At 38.1% G+C, this 22,968-nt stretch overlaps 1 pseudogene; it reads right to left on the reverse strand.

Moving 5' to 3' along the window:
• The window catches only part of LOC126513459 (electrogenic aspartate/glutamate antiporter SLC25A13, mitochondrial-like), a 64,368-nt pseudogene extending 42,164 nt beyond the window's left edge, over positions 1 to 22,204 (reverse strand).
• Positions 22,205 to 22,968: the final 764 nt, after the last annotated feature.

The raw sequence follows: 22,968 nt of genomic DNA on the forward strand, positions 1-22,968 counted from the left end.
ACAGAGAAATACAGATGGATGCTCAGATCTCTGTGGTCAGGCCACATTTTTTTTTAAAAAAGTGGATTTCTACAAAAGTTTGTTTTTGTGGTTTGAGGGTCAAAAATAATAAAAATATCAGCTAGTAGTTGTTGAGAAATTGTATCTGTGAGACTTTTTATAAGGGACAATAATGCATGTTATCATACTTAATTCCCATAAAACTTATAGAAGCAAATATCATTGCCTCAATGTTGTAGAGAAAATAAACTTGTTTAGTAAAACAATGATCTATTATGAGGAACCAGCATAATAATTATCTTTCAGTTTGTCTTTCTCTTCAGTTCTTATGGATTCATGTCTAGCCCTTAGAAAGAGGAAACTATAGACTTGGAAGCTAATATTTAAAATATAGTCACAAGTTTATGATAGTATGATCTACTCTTTGGTTGGCCTGGATTTTAGGATGGTATGAAAGTAATACAAATTTAGTAGGAATTGCATTTTGAATTTGAATAACAATCTTTTCCCAACAGTCTCTTGTGATGCTTGCATTTGCCATGAGCTACAATTTCTCATGAGTCATATGATCAATCCCAAGAGTAAGCTGCACATATTTTACAGTATATGTGGTATTAAGCTACGTTTACTTAGATAACTATATTAAGTACCCTGTCACAGCTTATAATGTTTACAAATTACATGATATTTATAAAATGATAATTCCAACATAAATTGAGGCTCATCTATGAGATGTGAAAAGTGAATGAACGGATGTCTTTAAAGTTCCTTTGGAGCAAGCATACAGAATAGTATGTGGAGCACTCTAGATTCAAAAGGAGTAATTGTAAACTCCCTCTTGATATGAAAACTTCTGGAGTGGGAACTGTTATTGCGTCTATTTTGGGAAATGGAAACTGATAAAGCCTACTACTGCTAATCACAATAAGCAAAGATGACATCAGCTATGAATAAACAAAGGAACCATGAGACATGCAGTTATCTCAATAACTCTCACTGCTCTTGGTGAATTTATCTCTTCTGAAATTATGTGGTATGTTTGTTACTATGCAGAATATGAATTCTCTCCATCCATCTTTCCTTAAACTTCTATAGTTCCTTTTCAGGTTTCCATTCTTCCTCCAGTACCCTAAGTTAAGGAGCCCTTCTCTTCTGCTCCTTGATGTATATTGTCCCTGGAAATTTCATCTACATTCTCCTTCTCTAACTTTCAAAGCCATTTTTATACATCTGACATGAAAATCTATTTTTACTCAGACTAACCTTCCTCTGAAGTTCAATGTATATTTCAAACTCAATATTGAATACCTATAACTGGATGTTCCAGCAGGATTTACCACTTGATATATTCCCCTGATAAGGTCCTTCTGATTTACCTCTCAATAGTGATGCAACTATCGCTATAATAATTCAGAAGATAGATAGCAAAAGGTTATATAAGATGTCTCATCCATTTTACCACCAAAATCTCATTTGTCAATTTCTAAGTCTTATCATTTCTGCCTCTCTACACATTCATTGATCTATCTTCCACTGATCATTCTTATCAGTACCAGAAAAGATAATTTCCTCCTTCTGATACCTAAGTAATTATAACTGACTTTCCAAAGTTTTGCCAAGTCTAGGCTCTCTAACACTTATCCTATACATTGTCATTGCTTTAAACACTCAAAATACTTTTGTTGTTGTGGGTATATAGTACCATTGCTGACCACCCTACATTGGATGAGCGATGAGGAGGACCAAAAATATTTTCTCCACTTACACATTAATCTTTTCATTGAAAATTTCTACCCTTACCCTAATCTCTATTGTGATAATTAGCTTTGGGGTCACCCAAACCTGTTTGTCCATAAGGGTGGGCATGCTGTCTTCCTATCTTTTTGAAATACCAAAGTGGTCTATTAGCAAAGGTAATTGTGGGAGATTGACCTTATATAGATTTGACTATTAGAACAAAGAATGAATGTTAACACACTGAGGCCCCATGGTGTGGGGGAATGAGGGAAGGTCCTTTATTATCCATGCACTATTAAGGTATTTTGAGATGAATCCCATTTTCTGAAGGAGAAAAGAGTCATCTAGCAAAGTTCTGCCTTGCTATAGGCCAAAGCAGTTTCTTTATTCATTAACCAATAAAAGAAACACATAGACAGAAGTGTAGTAGGGAGCAGCGGGCTCCCGGCTGCCTGGCTAGCTTATGCCCTGAAATAATTACACGGAAATGGTATTCTTTTTAACACTGCTTGGCCCATTCTGCATCTGGTTCTTTCAATTGCTGTATGAAGGCTCTGTGATGATAGTTGTTGTATTCACCAATCTGATTACAGGGGAAGGCCAGTTTGGACACCCTTTCCACTATTTCTAGAAGTCTTAACTGGGCTCATTCTTGTGGCTTCTTGGGAGTATTCCTAGCATCAGCTTTCTCCCTAAGCTCATAGTGGCTCTCTTTATCAAGATATCTCTTTCATTGCTCTCCCACTCTTTCCCTCTCCTCCCTCAACCATTCTACTCCCTCATATTCTCATCTCCCATCCTCTCCCCTTTACCACTCTCCATTGTCCCTACTTTACCCACGAAATCTCATCTAATTTCCCTTTCCTGGGTGATCCATGTGTCCCTTTTAGGGTGTGCCTTGTCACCGAGCTTCCCTTGGAGTTGTCTCTACAATCTTCACCATAATCCCTCTTCTATGGTAATGTTTTTAATCTTTCCTCTTTCAGCATAATTATGTGCCCACAAAAATAATAATTTTGTGTTATTGAAACTTATTTCAAATTTTCCAAACATGACATTTACCCTCAAATCATTTCACCCACACTCTGTGTTATCAGTACCTCTGCCTTCAATACAACTGCCACTATTTCTGTGATTCCTCATTCTATAAATAGAAACAAGGCTAGAGGTCAGTCAAGGCTTCACATTCTTGGAGTTAACATTCTTGTTCACAACAGTCAACAGAAAGAAATATAGCACACACAAATCAATACATTCATCAGCCATAAAGTTCCCAACTGAAAAGATGGCAGAGTGAATAAGCTAGTATTAGAGTCATTAAAGTTAACTTGAGGACCACATTAAACATGGAAATCAGAGATGGCCTCTAGGAAGAAAGGACATTTGTACTGAAGTGCCATTAAAAAATACAAGGAGTCAGTCAATCAAGGATCATGAATTACATGACACTATTCAGAGAATGCAAGTGCAGTAACCATTTGCCTATTTCCACTATGTTCAATATGTCTATGCTTACTCTGCTAAATGAAGCATAAGAACAAAAGATACAGTGTGAAAAGAAAGCAATGGTTAAGGAAGAAAGGATTATAAGGAAAAGTTAAAGTGTAGGCATATGTATTAATTTGCTATTAACAAAATTTGCCATAAAAAAGTAACAAAAATCAAATGACTTGAACAAATGAAATCCATCCATACTTCCATTCATCTATCTGTTCATCTATCTGTCATCTATCTATCTACCATCTTCATATTGGTCATCAATCATTTATTTATTATCTATCTTTGGTCCTAGAAGCTATATATCTAAGATTAAAAGGAAAATTTGCATCTTCTGAGGTCTTCTTAATTGATAGGATGCTGACATTTCCTTGACTACATTTTCCTGTCATGAAGGTCTATGTTTTAATTTCTTCTTCATAGAAGTCATGTTGAGTTAGGTCTCACCTGAATCATCTCAATTTGTCTTAACTTCCTTTTGAAGATTCTCATCTCCAGATACAGTAATATTCTAAGACATTAGGATGTAGAACAATAACTTATAAATTTAGGAAGAGATGAAATTCAGTTTAGAGAAGTGTGATTTATTGGCTTGTGTGCCATTTTAAGGAGTGTAAGCATTAGGAAGTTGTTGTGGAGAGGCTGCTTGTTCATTCCTGGCTGCCCAGACCAAAATAATTATGCAGAAACCATACCATATTATTTACAATAATGTTTGACCAATAGCTTAAGCATATTCTAGCTAGATCTTATATCCTAAACTAACCCAACTCCATTAATCTGTGCATCACCACGAAGTTGTGGCCTACCAGCAAAGTTTCGGTGTGCTCCAGTAGAGGCATCTGTCTCTAGAGGGGCTACATGGCTTCTCTCTGACTCTACCTACTCTGTCTATTTATCTCTTTCAGCCTGGCTTAACTCTGTTAGGCCACTGGTCAAAAGCAGCTTCTTTATTAACCAATGGCAATAAAAGATATTCACAGCATACAACAACTCCCACATCAGGAAGTCATATGCTCTGATTTACATTTTATAAGAAAGTCTTTAGGTCTGTTGCAAACATATAGGGCAAAAGTCAAAGCATGAAATCTAGTCCATGGCTGTTGCAGGAATCCAGGTGAGATTTGACATAGTCTCATTTGTCTCAGTACTAGCATCTTTAATACAGACAGTCTCCAAATTATGATAGTTCAACTTAAAATATTTTTGGCTTAAAATGTCATGCAAAATGCATACAGATTCAGTAGAAACTATATTTAACTTTTCCTGAGCAAGCATTATGTACTAGTATACTTTCCCGCAGTGCTGGGAAGTAGCATCAAGCCACAGTTCCCAAGCAGTAACATTACCATGAGTATAAATAAATGTTACACACTATAGTGTCCTGGTTTTCTCTGTTAATTTTTTTCTATTACTGAATTGAAGTATCTGCAGGAGGCTAACTTTAAGAAGCAAAGGGATTTATTTAGCTCACAGTTCAAGAGGTTCAGAAATATGGTACTAGGCTCTTCGTGATATTTCTTGTGTGCTCACCTGATATCAAACTAGAGATCCTCTCTTGCAACAGTCAAAGAAACTGGAAGTCCCCCAATCCCTTTTGAAGTTACACTATCAGTTAACTTAAGCATCTCCTACAAGGTCCCATATATTAATAGTTCTATACTGTTTCTCACACTACTATATTGGGAAGCAGCCTTTTGATACTGAAAGAATCAGGGTTATATCACATTTTTACCACAGCATTTTCAAGGATGTTTGGTGATTTTAAACATGTTAAATGCATTTTCAAATTTGAAGATTTCCACCTTCAATGAGTTTACTGGGACTAACCCAATGATAAGTCAAGAAGTGTCTCTTCAACCACAGAATTTCAGTGAAAATACAAGATACAGAGTAGTACTTACTGTTTCTTTGTGAGTTTTTCCTTAGCAATTTTTAAATTTGATTATTAGTTTATTAAATGTTAAAAACAAGTTCCAAGGTTAGATAAACAACAGGTATTTGAATAACTATAACCATATGGGTTTATACAATCTCAGGATACCACATTTCTACATCTTTTAAAAGAGAAGTTTAAATGAGCTAAAAATGTTCCTCCTGGTCCTAAATTAAAAATGTGAGTCCCTTTTTAGCATAATTTCTGGCATGTCAAGCCCAAAAATTATTCGAAATGTATTCTATGAATATTTTAATCAGTTCCTTATAAATATAGAAATGTTGGACCAAGAGTTCAGTTGAGAGATAACCTTAAATTAAAATGAATACCTTTCAAGAAATCTGTAGACATCATTATAAGGCATTGTTTCACTCTCACTGAAGAGTCCTTTTTAGTTTATTATTGTTCAGCTAGTGAATATGAAACGGGCCCATCAGGCTCATCTCTCAGTATTTCAAAGCCTGTGCCTGTTTTTAGCCTAATTTCTTGTCCAAACCATTAAGATCATATTCATAATCACTGACTCGACAGTCATGGTTTGCCTGTCACTCAGCTTTTAAAAGACTCTCATAAAAACAAATTGTTGCCTTTGTCCAATGGTACTTCTAGCTTCTATCCACTGATGATGTTGCCTATTCAGAAGGCTTCTCATTTGCAGAAAACTAACATCATCCTTACCTCTGTGAATTCTCCATTTCTGATTTCATCAGGCGATAAAATGGTAAATAAGAGAGGCTGATCACATAGGATCTACGCTTGCAAGTTCAAGCTGAAGAATGCCTGTTTCTGATTTCATTGCCCTAAACCTCCACACTATTTGACAGCTCTAAGCTTAAAAAAAAAAAAAGAAAGAAAAAATCCAGACCCTCTTGCCACATTTACTAACTAGTTCCAAACAAGAGTATAGACTCATCAATCATACTGTCAACTGATGACTCTCAGAGCGGTAACTTACCTCAGAGACATATACACTCTCTGTGACAAATTCAGCTGATTCAACAATTCTCTTCTCCAGGAAAAAAAAAATATTTGTCATTTATCCCTCCATTCCCTGACTCACTTGTCTGGCTAGTGACAATATAACACTTTAGTTAACGCTAGCATTGTGTCTTGGTCTGGCTGCTTGTGTTGCAGTCCCCAGTATTTTCATCCTTGCTCAGCCAGTTCCATACCCCATGAAAGATGGCAGGTCAGAAAATGCTCCTCCTATGAAGGAAGATAACTTCAATCGAAAGTTAGAATTCCTGATTTGCCCCCTTTCCTCTGCTCACTTGAGCGGTTCTCTCTGCATGAATATGTGGGCTCTGCTTCAAGATCTAAGGACCCTGCTTCCTGCTCTCTCACCCTAATTTCTATGGGAAACTCTGCAGCATTAGAAATTCCTCTCCTAGTTAAAAGCCAATGAAATCAATGGAGACTAGGGGGGAGGAAAAACTTGACAGCATTCTCCAGAAAGCTAAACAATGTCCTCACTCCGTGGCTTTGAACTTTCTCAATCCTTGCTATTGCCAGGTAAAAACATAAAAAAAAAGAAGCAGGTTCCAGTCTCTGCACAGATTATACACATAAAAAAAAACACATTTTGCTCTTCATTGTGTTCTCAAATTCTGTCCTTATGGACAATTTTTAAGATTATTTTTCCTTGAGAAACCTAACAAATGTGTGAGTTCTTCACATTTGCCTCCCACTTTTCTCTAATGTTTGTCTTCTCTATCTACTGAACCCCACCCTTGGCAGGTTGAAATGTGAACTTAATATTACACTCTCCAATTTTTTTTCAAGATTTCCCCTTAAAAAATTCACGAGCCATGTGCTACATCAAATGAAAAACAACTTGGTAATTCAGGGGAAAAGAAATTAATTTTATTAGCTATTTCATAGAATTTTAAAATTAATAATATTGTAAAGACAAATAAACTTCTCAGAGGCCAAAAAAATTAAATCAAAATTTCTTATTTAACCCTTAACTATGCAAAGGGATTTCTTCATCTTCATTTTACAAATCAGTAGAATAAGATTTAGAAAGACTGAGAAAATTGTCCAAGTTTATGTAACTACAAAGAGCATCACAGAATAACTAAAACCAAGATACCTTGTTTGCATTTTTTACCTTACAATGGCACCTATCAAATAATGAAGAACATACATTAATATTTTTGAAGTTTCCAGGGAAATATTTTTTTGGCTGTATGTCTTCTATTTGCTTGCTAGCACTAGTACACGGTGTTTAATAAGGTCCAGTGTGAAGGAGCTGAAATTAACTAACTCCATCTTTCTCTAGACAACAGAAAAGCTGCCTAAATATAGACTGTCATGAGATACGAAGAGTAGTAAATTTGTTCTCAGTATAAGCTTGCTGAATACATGAATAAGCGAACTAGATGCAGCTGCTTGGGTTTCTTTGATGTAATCAATCTCCATCATGATAAACATTTAAAAACAGAGAAACATCACCACTCTTCATCTTCATACATAGCTCCTTTTCTTCTTCTTGAAATAGTTTTCCCAATTTGGACTCTGGTCTGGCCACCCCCCTGATGGTTTTCTTGTCGCTTAAAGGTCTTGTGCACTCATTCTCCATAAACTCTCTAAGCAGTGAACAGAGAGGGTTATGTGGGCCATAAATAGATATGAAATCATTTTTGCTCAATACAAAGTGATAAATATTGGTGTCAGCTGATCTGCTTTGTGCTTTAAGAAGACCTTTTGGCCAGTGAGCAAAGATTTATGAATGAAGAAGATTGAAAATAAGTAAACCACACCTGACCTTCTATCGTCTGTGAAAATGAATTCACACAGCAAGGATTTGGATAGTATTTCTTGAAATAATTCCAGGGAACAGAAGTAGAGGAACTGTAAAACATAAAACCAAAAGTGTGGCAGTGAATCAAAATATGTCTAGTGTCCCCCTGTGATTCCATCTCACTGGGTGTCTTCTGGGAGACTAGTAAGCTAGAGTTCTGGGGATCCAATTGCACTCAAAGTTTGCTCATGAGTCAGCACTAGATGACTTTACTTCTGAACGAATTTCAAACAGCAAGAGAGCCCTAAAGTAGAAAGCAAAAGCAAGGTAGTATAACCAACGAAGATGAAGAACTAGTACACTGGCCCTACATGTAGCCAGTTGCTTTGGCAATGAAAAGAGGAAACAGTTGATTAGACAACATGTAAGCCAAGCATTTAAAATGCAGTCAACATTGCCCCTTGCTTTGCACTATCAGAATCTACCTATGCCCTACATTTAGCATTTAGCACAGTTTTAACACAAAGTCTTTAAATTAGTATGTTCATAGTGTCTACCAAAGATAGGAAGATAAAAATACATGTTAAAATTGATCATGTTCAATAGTTCATTCCTTGTTGCTTCAGCATAGCACTAGTTTTCACTCCCCACATTTCTTCACTGTTATCCAACAATACAACCATCATTTTGCAAGAAGGCAAAGACTATAACTGCTTTGGTCTTCACCTTGGTGATTCTATTATCATTATACAGTTATCACTAGTTCACGGAAACACACAAAAAGACTGCAATGAATCTTATCATTACTAAAGAAAATCATTTCATCCTCAAGGTGTAATAGTCAATCTGAGATAGTCTTGTAGTCAGGTTGTCTTTAGCTCTAAAAAGCAAACTCAGTGAACCAGTATTGTGCAGCCTCTTTGGAAATAAGTATGGGGTTTCTCAGAAAATTGGAATCAATCTACCTCCAGACCCAGCAATACCGCTCTTCAGCATATACCTAAAGGATGCACAATCAGACTACAAGGACATTTGATCAATTATGTTCATAGCAGGATTAATTGTAATAGCCAGAACCTGGAAACAACCTAAATGTCCACCAACCAAAGAATGGATAGAGAAAATATGGTACATTTAAACAATGGAGTATTACTCAGAAGTAAAAAACAATAACATCTTGAAATTTGAAGTCAAATGGATGGCACTAGAAAGAAAAACAGCCTGAGTGAGGTAACCCGGACACAGAAAGATAAATAGGGTATGTACTCAGTCATAAGTGGAAATTGGATGTAAAGCAAAGGAAAACCAGTCTGCAATCCACAATCCCAGAGAAGGTAGGTAATAAGGAGGACTCTAAGAGGAACACATATGGAGGACCCCAGGAAGAGGAAATAGTTAAGATCTCCTGGGTAAACAGGGAGGGGTAGAAGAGAAGGGATGGGGGATGAGAATATGAGGAATCAAGAAGACAAAGTTGGGGGATGGACAGAGGGGAAGAGCAATGAAAGAGATATCTTGAGAGAGGGAGCCATTATAGGGTTAGGGAGATACCTGGTGCTAGGGAAATTTTCAGGAATCCACAAAGATGATCCCAGCTAAGACTCCTAGCAATAGTGGAGAGGGTGCTAAAATTGGCCTTTCCCTATAATCAGATTAGCAACTCCCCTAATTGTCTTCAAAGAACCTACATAGAGTAACTGATTGAAGCAGCTACGGTGATCCACAGCCAAGCACTGGGCTAAACTCCTGGAGCTGAATTGTGGAGAGGGAAGAGTGATTATATGAGCAACGGGGATCAAAATCATGATTGGGAAAACCACAGAGACAGCTGACCAGAACTAGTGAAAGCTCATGGACTCTGAACTGACAGCTGGGGATCCTACATGGAACCAAAGTAAGCCCTCTGAATGTGGATGACAGTTGTGTGATTTGATCTGTTGGGTGAGAGGGATGGGAACTGGCACTGGGACCAGGACTTATCCTGGGTACATGAACTAGCTTTTTGAAACCCATTCCCTATTGTAGGATGCCTTGCTCAGCCTTGATACAGGGGGAAGGGATTTGGTCCTGCCTCAACTTGGTATTCTAGACTTTGACGAACGGGTGGGGGCAGAAAGAGGGGATGTAGGGTGGATGGGAACTCCAGATCCCACTCCAGAGGGTGGGAACTGGGGTTTATATGTAATTTTTTAAATTAAATAAAAATTAAGACAGTAGATTGATAATTGCTACCCTAAAATATAATTGCATCTGAAAGTTCAGTGAATGTGTGACATCAACCACTTATCAGAATCGCTAGTGTAGAAGAGTTTAAGATTAAAAGAATACAAAAGATAAATTTATAAAGTGCATCACCGGAAAAGATGATAGAAAAATCAAAATCCACTTCACTTCCTTAGAGCATGGAGAGGCCACCAAATGTCAGTGATGTAACACAGTGGAGGACTGCGTTTCCAGCACATGGAGTTAGTTCTGATCTGGTATGTTAATTTATCATTTAATAGACATTATATCATTTTAGTGAAGCAGCTGCTTCCATACGGTGCCCTATGATTGTGTCATGGAATTTTATGATTTATCTATTGTTGCACATCTTTTTTACCATGCAAGATATTTAAAGCAATGCTATGTAATTCCATAACAATCATCAGACATTTCTACATCATTGGGTGATCTTTGAAGAGACACCTCAGATTTATATTAATAAACAAGCATAAGTTATAGTGAGGAAAAAATATGGACTTCCTCAGTGACTAAATTGTCAACTCCAAAGAGATGCGAGGCAAAGGAGTTCAGCTTGCACCTGAGCAATAGTACGGTTTGGACAAATAATGGCTTCCATCATGGCCATCATTCCATTCGTGGAACTATGTCTGACATAATGGAATGACAGACAAGAAAGGAAAACTGACACTCAGAAAATGGGCTGTCTATTATCATATCCTATCTGACTCTGGAAAACATTTCTCTATAATCAATATTCTCTAGTGGAAATTGTATGTGACACAAAGATCTATGTCATCTGTTTCCAAACACATGGACCCTCCACAAGTTTCTATCCCAAACTTACCTTTTGTCTTCTTACATAGTTACTTCAAGATGGCTAGCCAAGTAAGCCAGACCATTTGCTAATAATCTGGTATCTGCAAGATCACATCATCAGCTATTTCTTCTTCACTGCAAGAAAAAAATAGTGAGCTACTTAAAGTTAGTTTCCTGAGTGGACTTATCTTAACTAGTATCTGTGAAAGTCACTCGCATATTAAACACAAATCAACACCAAGATATTTTTATCTACCAGGAACATTTTGTACAAATAAATGTCAATCAGTCCTGATATTTGCTGCTTCTATCAATTGACTATAAGGAATCTTTTGTAAGTCCCATTGACCATTATCAAAGAGGCATTAATACAACAGAGGTATGCGGCGTAGACCATATGCTACCTGTACTATAACTCGTACAATGTTCACTATACCTGCTTTCAATAATTGCTGAAGGAGGTATTGTATTGAACAAAGTACAACTATTATATTTGGTCAATCTGATGATACAGCACATTTGAAATTATCTATGTGATGTGAGCAACACTAAACTCATACTCATTTGATGCACTACACCCAGGAGGTCAGTCTTCTAGGGTCTAGCAGGATTCAAAGGTTGCTTTTTAAATATCAAGTGCCATTCTTGCAGCAGAAAGTATAGTCTTGTTCCCAAACCTTTGGAGACTGGTGTGACTCACCACATAGCTTGTTTATGGTCTCTGACCAAATCTAGCAACATCAGTTCCGTTGAGTTATACCCCCTGGATTTCTGAGCAGTGTTCAGCACAGTCCGGACTTGCATAAAAATCTCTTGTTTGGGGACACACTCAAAATGTACAGTACTAAGATTTCTCCAATAAGACAAAGTGAAAACAGGAAGGAATGGCTGATACTAATATCCACACAGTATGTTTCATTTCTTGCTAACCAAATCAATTTATTTCATATTATCAATAAAGTGTGACCACAGGACATTTTATAGAACTTTAAGATGATATAGCTCCCTGAGGATATGAAGTGAACAAGATGATGGAAATAGGCGGATGTCCTTCCTATGTCTTACAGAGTCATTTGGTCCTTTAAATCATGAACACTGAGAAATGTTTCTTCAGCGTTGATTTGTTACTCTAAAGATTTTATGCCTGTGCAACATTAGGGATTGGGCATACTATTGAGATATATTTGATGTCAATCATTGCCATCTGCATCTGCTTGGAGTCTGTAAGGTCAACAAACAAATTAAAAGAACCAATTGGGAATCTTCTGAGAATTCATGGACAGTGTAACTGAGTATAGTCCAAGCCAGTCAGAAAAAAATAAGCATTTATCCAACAATATTCATCTGGTTTGATCCAAGATTACATAGAGGTATCAAGTATCTCATACTTACAGCTTTACACATTCAACAGAATATGTGAACATGCTTTCATAAACAACCAAAAACAGCAGTTTGTAACATACGTATGTATGTTTGTATATTTTATATATCCAGCATAGATATTTGGAACAACTAAGGTGAGGTGGATAATTGCAAAGGTGAATACAACTGAAACACAAAAGTAGTTCAAAAATGTGAGGTAGGACCTAAAAAGAACTATGATTGCATTTTACTAGCAATGCTACTATTATTGGCCATGGCAAAATTTCTTCTGAATTAAAATGGAAACCTGCTTCCAATAATTCTTTGTGTAACCATGGGAGTGGTATTCCTGAACCAAGGCAAGGGTAGGGACTATGATGGAAGAGGATCTCATACTGGAAAGGATATTAAATGATAGAGTTAATACAGAATATAATCTAATAGCTTCTTAATAAATGAAATATGAAATTGTCATCAGATCCTGATTAGGATTTCAATTGCTGTGGAGGGACAGCATGACCACAGAAACTCTTATAAAGGAATACATTTAACAGGTGTTAGCTTATAGTTTCAGAGGGTCAGTCCATTATCATCATGGTAGGACATGGCAGCGTGCAGGCGGATATGGTGCCGGAGAAGAAGCTGGGGATTTTACATCTTAACCAGAAGGCTACAGGAACTGAACTGAGAAACTGGGCTTGACTTGAGCATATATGAGACTTAAAAACCCATCCCCACAGTGTTACACTTCCTCCAACAAGGCCATACTAACTCCCACAAAGCCAGAAGTATGACTTGGCATGAGCATCTGGGGACCATTTGCATTCAGACTACCACAGACCCAGAGATTCCATGCCTAGCTATCTACAAAGAAGAATTAAAAGAAAGTTTTCATGCAAAAATATTTGGCATGAGTTTTTATAGAATCTCTAAGTCATAGATAACATCTGGAAACTATTAGAATTCCCATCACAGATGAGTAGTTAAAGAGACTATGACAGATCAAAACAATAAGAACGGAGTGTGATATGTCCTATAACTGGAAAAACTTAAAAATATTACAGGATGGGGAAAGGCTATGCACCAGTGATTCTGTTGATCTGAATGTTGAGAATATGCAAAACTATGAATTTTTTCATAGGGGCATTTACAGTGAGGAACACAGACTTCTGTTTATAGTAGGCAAAATATTCTGACTTGACTATTATATCAAACCTCAGTGAAGGGATTTTATAATAGAAAATTCTCCCTGCTTTCAAAATATGATTTGTATGCATTTAGCTTTAGGAATGATTTGGTTAACAGTATATCCAGGCTCCTTTAGGAGGTCCCCAAAGGATTCCCAAATATACTCAGACTGCAAGATAATAATGTAAATTAATGATTGTCCACATCGCTCTTTGCACTAGAAAAAAGAATGAAAGAAAACCTCAAAATGTTAACTAGTTTATAAACAAGCAACACTAGAAAGAGAAACTTTCTTTGTATGGTTGTGGAAATTAGATTTTGAGTGTATGTCTCTAGTGTATTTGTGTGTATGTGCATGTACGTGTGCGTGCGCGTGCGTGTGTGTGCTTGGCTCAATGGATTGTGTCACTTGTTTAAAAGATATTCTGAGAAAGTTTACATCCTGGTCAACTGTGAACTTCCTTCTTATAAGAGGATTAGAAACAAACTTTCTGAATAATCTTCAAGCGTCCTTACCAATTTCTTTCAAATCCAACAAATTTAAATCACTGGAGATAGTGACAGAAAGAGACACAAAGTCCCAGGCAATTCTCTGAGAAACTGCAGAAATCACAAGTAATCAGAATCTAGTTTTTTCCCCTCAACCCCCACTAGTGATTTATGAGGGCTTTATCAGAGTTTCTGTAAAGCCAGCCATCATTTCAACTTCAGAAGAAATATTGCTACAACACAATAATAATAGCATTTTTAGTAAATTGCACGATACAACTTGACCCTCCACAAAAATTGTTGAGATGGAAAAAGGAGGCCCGTGTGCTTTGGGACGTGGTTCTATGTTTTCCCTTTCATGTCAAGGGCCAATTATTTCTAATTACAAAAAGGCAAAGAGAAAACACACTTCTCCAATGAGCATGTTTTGCTTCCACTAGCTTCTCTAAAATAATAATCACCAAGGATGAAACCTGACACTAATTATGTACAACAGCCTGCATACCTCAAACTTATCATAGTCCTGATCATCTCAATACACATTTAATAACCTCTTAATTCCCCTTCAAATATTCATCACAGATATTCAAATTTCTGATTACAATTTCTGTAATCAGAACAAAGGAGACAACTTCAAAAACCGTGAAAGGACAAAGCATCTTTGAATTCAAAGCATGAGGGTATTGAAATGTGGGTGTCGCCTGGTTAATTAGTCCTAGGTCCACTTCCTCTAGGTAAGCTATCATGAAAGACCGCCTGATATTTTTTTCACACTAACCAATTAGGCAAGTATTCCTCTAATAATGCAATCACGTGACATTGGTACTTAGTTCACTCAAAAATATCTTGTTAAAAATCGTTAAGCACTACCTTAATATGAAGCTATGTAAATTTAAGAAAATACGCCACCGTGGGAGAAATAGTTAAATATGTAAATCTGTTTGTCCAGAGTGAGGCTGTAGCGTCTACTACAACTCATAATGGTGGGTGTTTTATTGAGGGGATGATGGTGGCTTTATTATTTATTTCATTTTGGGAAAGCATCTTTCCATGGTTTGAAAGTCTTTACACTGGCCAACAAAGCTCAGTTATTGTCATATCTCTGGCACATCTGAGCTGGGATTATAAGCAGGTACCACCATGATCAGGCTTTAACATGGCTTCTGGATTGAATTCAGTTCCTTGCACTTACAAAGTAAACGATTGGTAAATATGTCTGCCTAGCTCCCAATAATATATATTTCTATATTTTAAAAACACTAAAATTTTGTCTGTACAACCTCATATAATGTAGTGGCATTTCAATTGTATTTTAATAAATAAAGACTGTCTGAAGATCTGAGAATAAAACAGTCCCACTGGTCAGTCTTATAGACCAGGTTATAATAACACACACCTTTAATTCCAGTCACCACAATAACATACACCATAAAACCCAGTAGCCACAATGGCACACACCTTTAATCCCAGTGCCACACGCCTTTAATCTTTAATCCCAGACCTAGAGAGGAATATAAAATGGGAAGTGGGGGAGGGGAGACAGCTCTCAAATGCATTATCATTCTGAGAATCTTGAAGGAAGAATGGCTATTTCAGACTAAGGTCGAGGTAAGAGCCAGTGACTCTTGCTTCTTGGATATTCAGGTCGAACCCCAATTTCTCTCGTCAGCTTTTATTAATTATGCTTCAATATAACAAACGGCTCCCACATTTCAATTACTCTGAAGATGGAAGATTTGTATACAGGTAGTTCATTTAGGGGTTCATCCTAAAGAGCAGGGACGAAGAAAGAAGAAAACGGGGCAGAAAGGTGAACTCACTCTCCTTTGACGGAGCTGCTGACACTGACAACAGAGACTCCACTCTTCAGGAACAACTGAGGAGGACAGAATAGCTCCTTGGATGGCTAAAAGAAGATTCTGGGTTAGTAATTGACTGGCTTGTGTCTTAGCTAAAGTCGATAAGGTGTCAGCTGCACCTTGACTAAACCTAGGAGTGAGCCAACAGGACTCATGCCGTTATAGAGAAGCTCCTAATAGAGAAGGTCCGCAAAGAGAAATGGCGAGACCTTGATAAATGCTTGAAGTGAGATGATGCTTAATTAATTCAACAGCAGATATGCGTAACTCTAGCCTCTATAGTTATTGAAAAATATAATATCAACTGAAAGAATCCAACACATGACTAAGTTAACCATTATGCCTAGCAATTGGGAGTAATGAATTCCATGTCTGCATTACTTGCTAAAATAAAATCATTTGCCCTGGATCCGTCTCCTTCTTCCTCTCTCCATCTGAAAACCATACATGGTCATAGGAGCTTGCAGCCATGGAAACCAGGAATATATCCAAGTGAATGATAGAGCAATAAGATGGAAGGAACTCAGTTTCCTAAATCATCTTATAAGTCAGAGTTAGAATATTTAATGAGAGTGTAAATTTCTATAAGCATGTTTCCTGGCATTTATTTTCTTCAGACCCCTTCCCCCCCAAAAAAAATAAATTTAAAGTAGGTTTGATTAATTAATATTAATTTTTCTTTAATTTCTTGCTAAAAAAAGAGAGATTAAATGTTAGAGATATGACATTGAAATTTGGGAGAGCCACAAACCATGTCATAGCTAAAATTCTTTTCATAACCTCTTCCTTAAGATCCCATTTTTATTTTCATTTTGAAGATGTAAGATTTAACATATTATATGTTTAATCTTCTTGTCAGAGCTATTTAATCATTGCCTTCATTTATGCAGGGAGAATGCTAAGAAGAATGTAACAACCTTCTTTGCCCTCTGAAATGAGGATCAATATTACAGCCCATGGGAGAGGGTTTGCCATGACGAAGTTCTTCTGAGAATCAAGATAGAGCTATACAAAGAAGGCAGTGAAATTAGATCTGTGCAGGAAACATATTAGGCCAGGACCTCATAAAGGCCCATGCCTGTGAGACTTGGCTTCCACTGAGTTTAGCACCAATCCTGTTTCATCTTACCCAACTAAGGATTGAGATTGATGTTTTCTCTGTAGCTGAAGATCAGGACATCTTAATCTATCATTTTGTTGTTCTGAATAATCAAAATTAAATCTTAATCCTAGCAGTTTTTATGCCTAAACTTTCAGGTACATTAAGTGGACACAGGGGCAGCAGATAGAGCCAAACACCTGATTAACAAGCAAAGCACCATGTTGCCACATTGTCTTCAAATTTTCTGTCTTCTAATCAAGCCTGAGAAAGCAAAAAATAAGGAACAGAAGGCAGACTGAACCCAGGGGTGTGCCAAAATAGTGTCCTTACCTACCTTAGGTTAGAGAGAAGGATTAAAATAGTTTTCAACTAGATGCGAAATCTAGGGTTTTATTTAGGCTGAACTAGGAGTTTTTAAAGTTGTAAGGGAGTTAGCAGCTGTAAGTTCCATACAAGTGTCACCTAAAGGTAGCAATGGGTTCCCCACAAGAGCAGTCAGGGCCGACAAACAAAATGTTTCTCAACAGTACTTTACCAAACCTCGTTGTCCAGTACCAATAGGCAAAGAACATAAATTGACAATATGTGAGAACCACCGACTATCTTCCTCAACCTGATATCAACTGTTATCAAACCAGGTCTATCTAATTGTGACTGCCATTCTCCCATTTGAGGTGGCATCTTTCACTGTCCTTCAGTGACACTGGCTAGCATCTACAGTCTCTTTTGAACACCCATCACTTAATACACTAATCTCTACTTTGAACCTGCTCCAAGAATTTAAACTCTTCTGCCCCAGAGGTTGTTTTCTTTTTCTAACTGAAGACTGTCACTCAAAAATTAATTAGTAGTGTAACTATTCATAATTTCTAATGCATAATAGAGTGCTTGGCATCTATCCTTTTACTTCTTTATCTGCTAGCATCCAAAGCCCGCACAGCAATAGCAGTATCATGGGCCATAGCTTGCCAAATTCAGTAGTCTTGTGTTATTCATCTTTATTTTCACAAGGCTCTTTTGTCTTTGTAAAGCTCTGGCAAAGATTGCTATGACATGTTTCTTAATTACAGAGGGACGGAGAGCTGCTTTTTTAGAGCAATTTGGGGCCAGAAAAAAAGAAACAAGATTTGTTTTTAAGTTATATGATTCCTTTCGAATTATCCCTTGTCTGATAACTTGATATGTCATTCTCCTTGTACACTTATTCCCCTCTAAGTTTCCACGACATTATTCTTCCTCTAAAAGGTGCAATTGCTATTGGGTAGGGAGAGGGAACCACTTAACAGTAAGTCTCTACTTCTTTTTTCCTTGAGGACTAATCTAATTGAGAGAGTCTAAAAGCCTCTCTAGGCATACGAGGGTTTCAGGTTTAGTTTCATTTGGTCAGGGTGTGTGTTTGTGTGTGTGTGTCTGTCTGTCTGTCATTATGTATGTATGTGTGTGTGTGCATGTGTGTGTCTGTCTGTGTGTATGTGTCTGTGAGTGTGTGTGCATATGTATGTATCTGTGTGTGTCTGTGCTTCTCTGTGTGTGTGTCTGTGTGTATGTGCATGTGTGTCTGTCTTTCTGTGTGTGTATGTGTGTGTGTGTCCGTCTGTCTATGTGTGTGTGTCTGTTTGTGTGTGTATGTATGTGTGTATGTGTGTGTGAGTGTATGTGTGTGTGCATCTTGATGTGGCATAATCGACCAGCAAATAGGATTAATTAGGCTAACTTTAATATCAGCTTTATTAAGGGGAACAAGGGAATAACTTACAAAACCAAGGTTCCAATGAAGAGCAGGAAAACCGAAGGACAGGCGGGGAGCACACCGCAATATTTATAAGTAAATAATAACTTCAGGGGATCCAGCCCTTCAAACAAGGTGATTGGCTGGACTTCCCCTACAGCATCTGTGTGTGTGTGTGTTTATGTGTGTGTATGTGTGTGTCTGTCTGTCTGTGTATGTGTGTGTGTGTGTGTGTGCCTGCACACACAAGTATAATTACCATTTACCCAGCTCCTATCACACTCCACAGCCTGCTCCAGGCAGGGAGAACAACACCACCACTGGCAGATTCCCGTCTCATGGAGTTTAAACTTTAGAGGGAAGAAACAAGACAGACAGACTGATGAGTCAGACAATCACTTAGACAATGTGAATGCTCTGGAGTAAAATCCAGCCTTAAAGAAGGAGAGCAAGGGCTAAAGGTGCAACACTTTCGGATATCTAGGGAGTCTCCTCAAGCAGCTGACAGGAGCCTAGATATGAGGCAGATGAAGAAAGGGAGATGTGGCCAATAAGAGAAAATACATTCTAGGCCAAGGGATCATCAGGCAATGGACCTGAGCCTAGAGCTGCCTTGAAGAGTACAAGGAGTCTGGTGAGGTTGGGAGGGGGAAGGAACAAGAACAGAAATGCGGTCAAGGAGAATACAGATCAAACATTTAATGCCTGGTGAGCAAGTGGGACAATTTGCCTTTCTCTAGAGGATGGGGTGGAGAGGCTTGGAGCAGACAAGCAATGTCCACAGAGCAGACGGATTTGAGTGGCTGATAGTCACAGAAGAGTGACAAAGGGAAGAGTTAGGAGTCTTCAGGTACAATAACGTCCACCATGCAGGACAAGTTAGCCTCAAATTCACCATTGTGATGGTTTGAATGAGAACGACCCCCCATAGGCATATATTGGAATGCTTGGTCTCCAGGAAGTGGAACCATTTGGAAAGATTAGAAGATGCGGCCTTGTTTGAGGAGGTGAGTCACTGGGGATGGGGTTTGAAGTTTCAAAAGCCCATTTCAGGGTCAGTCTCTGCCTCCTTCTGTCTCTCTGTCTCTGTCTCTCTTGTCTTTTACTCTCCCCCTCACTCCCTTTGTCTTTCTCTGTCCCCCCTATCTCTCTCTCTCTCCCCTCCTGTCACTCCCTTTGTTTTTCTCTGCCCCTCCCTCTCTGCCTGCTGCCTAGAGATCAGAATGTAAAGCTCTCTGCTTCTTCTCCAGAACCACACCTGCCCATTTGTCTCCACTGTCCTCATCCGTGCTTTTCAACCTGTGGATTGAAATACTTTGCCAGGATCCTTTCACAAGGGTTAAAACCAAGACAGTTACACTTAATTTGTAACAGTAGCAAAATTAGTTATGAAGTAGCAGCCAAAATAATTTTTTTTGTTTTTTTGGTTTTGTTTTGCTTTTTATTTTCTTAATATTATTGATTTTTATTGAGCTCTACATTTTTCTCTGCTCCTCTTCCTGCCTCTCCTCTCCTTTTCAACCCTCTCCCAAGGTCCCCATGCTCCCAATTTACTCAGGTGATCTTGTCTTTTTCTACTTCCCATGGAGATTGGATTTATGTATTTCTCTCTTAGGGTCCTCATTGTTGTCTAAGTTCTCTGGGATTGTGTTTTGTAGGCTGCTTTTCTTTGCTTTATATTTAAAACCCACTTATGAGTGAGTACATGTGATAATTGTCTTTCTGGGTCTGGGTTACCTCACTCAAAATGATGTTTTCTAGCTCCATCCATTTGCCTGCAAAATTCATGATGTTGGTTTTTTTGTTTGTTTGTTTGTTTGGTTTGTTTTGTTTTCTGCTGTGTAGTAGTACTTTATTGTGTAAATGTACCACATTTTCCTTATCCATTCTTCAGTATAGGGGCATTTAGGTTGTTTCCACGTTCTGGCTATGACAAACAATGTTGTTATGAACATAGTTGAGCACATGTCCTTGTGGTACGATTGAGCATCCTTTAACTATATACCCAAAAGTGGTATTACTGGGTCTTGAGGGAAATTGTTTCCTAATTTTCTGAGAAATTGCCACACTGACATCCAAAGGGCTGTTTTATTCCTTTCTTCGTAGTGTTTGTTTGCTTTTCTTGAAATGATTTAAGGGATTTGTTCTTTACTTCTAGTTCATGCTTTCTGGTGCATCTGAGCATGCCCAAACATATTCCTCCTTGCCATATTAACATTTCATTCATGATCTTCGTAACTGTGTACTGGAAGATTCAAAAAGAAAAAGAAAAACATTTACCACTTATAGTTTCTGTTTTAAATGAGAAAAACAAGGAACAAGAAAAAGAATACTTATATTGATTTTTACCAAAGTCTTTAAAAAAACCTAAGAACATTAGATCTGAATCTATTATCAATGGAGCCAAAAGGACAGCTTACCAGACTCTCACCACCAAGACTGGTGACCTGATTCTGATCCCCAGAACCCACATGGTGGAAAAAAGATTTGATTAATGGAAGTGGTCCTATGCAATGCACACACATGCTATAGCATGCTTGTGTAAATAAATAAACATAATAAAAGATGTCACCTAAGAAAACATTTAGGTCTCAGAAGCTCAATAGACCCAAAAGTATAATGTACAATTAAATGGCCACCTAGTTCAAGTTATCGTGGATCTGTCTGTAGCCCTTTCAGTCTTCCTAGCAAAAAATGCCTCACCTCGAGCCTTGCTTCCTATGCCCCGAAATGAGCTAAGATCCTCCTGTCACTTCCATTTTTTTTGGCTGTAAAATCCTGTTTGCTATCTGTTGCGGGAGGTCCTTCCACTCCTCCAGCCTATAGCCTCTGAGATACCAGCCCATTGGGACGTGGTCTCTCTCCCTTTAAAAAAAAAAAAAGTGGCTACTTCCCTTCTCGCTTCTCTTCGCTTCCTGCTCCGTTTCTGGCGACTAGGCTCCTTCCTGATTGCGCAGAGGGCTGTTGTCTGGGACAGTTATCTGTAAGTTTTTTCCCCTTTAAATAAATACCACCCTATTAATCATAATTCCAAACTGGTGTGGCATTGTTTGCGACTTACGTCATCAGCTCTTTATTAGATACCTGGGACTTCGCCTGGTCCTTTTGTGCTCACTTCCCAAACTCAGCCTTAGAAGCGGGTTACAGACTAAGCAGCACCATAAGTTCTAGTCCCCCATCATCCTAGCATGACTAATCCAAACCATTTTGTTTCATTTCACTTTGGTTTTGTTTTAATTGAGATACTGGATGAAGTGAAGGAGAAAGAGTTTATCTTCTCCCACTTAGAGATCATTGCAGTGCAGGTGTTTATTTCCGGCAGCTAGACATCGGGGGCAGAGTCCTAAAGACCAGCCCTTCCAAGCCCCAGCCTTGTGGAGGGTGGTCCTGGTTTAGGAGCTGGACTTACCTTACTCTTTCCAGGATGCTCCTCTCTGTGACAATAGGCCACCAAGAGGCTGTCCCAGTTTACTGGACAGACCTGCCGCTCCCAACCTAAAGCCTTCCGAAAAGCTCTCATTTTGATGAATGAAGTAATTTATACGCAAGATGGGGATGGCAGAAAGAACGATGAGATAAAGAGTGCTGTTTCAGCCCTCCGTGCGGTCTGGCGTGCACACGGACAGCCAGCCTTGTCAAGCGCTCAGCGCTCTCTCAGATAAGCTGCTACCATGCGCTGGAAAGCACTGGACTCTTTTTGGCCCAACGCCATTGACTACCAGGAAGAAAAATCACCTTCTTATTCCAAGCTCTTTTTCTTTTTTTTAATCATGGCCGTGACGGATGTTGCTTTAAGTAAAGCAGTTAAAACTGCTTAACCTCTGAAAGTCTCATTTCTAGAAAGTCCTTGCTTTAGTTAAGATAAAATAAAGAGAAGGCAAGACGCCGAGGAGGCAACAGGTGTCTTCAAGCTTCCCTCTGGCCCCCTTTTAGATATCTACAGATGAATGATATTAGTCTCAAGATACAGTTCTTAGCAACTCATCATAAAAATGCTCAGAAATTAAGAATGACATCCTCATAGGCCCTAAATACGGCACAATTTTGTCTCTGTGAGGTCACCTCTTAAGACTATCCCAACGACAAGTGTATGGGATTTCTTTCCACTGTAAACAGTAAGCACATTTTTTATATTTTATGACTCATTTAGTATTTTTCCCACTAAACTATTTCCCCCCCCCAAAAAAAAAGAAATGAAAATCCACGTCATTTTATACTCCGATCTCCTTGTGAATCCTGTTTCATTATTCCTCAGAGAATTAGAATAAGGTTCAGTAGTTCTCC

This window comes from Alexandromys fortis, unplaced genomic scaffold, assembly GCF_014885135.2.
Source record: "Alexandromys fortis isolate MF-2015 unplaced genomic scaffold, M_Fortis_MF-2015_v1.1 scaffold_137, whole genome shotgun sequence".
NCBI lineage: Eukaryota > Metazoa > Chordata > Mammalia > Rodentia > Cricetidae > Alexandromys > Alexandromys fortis.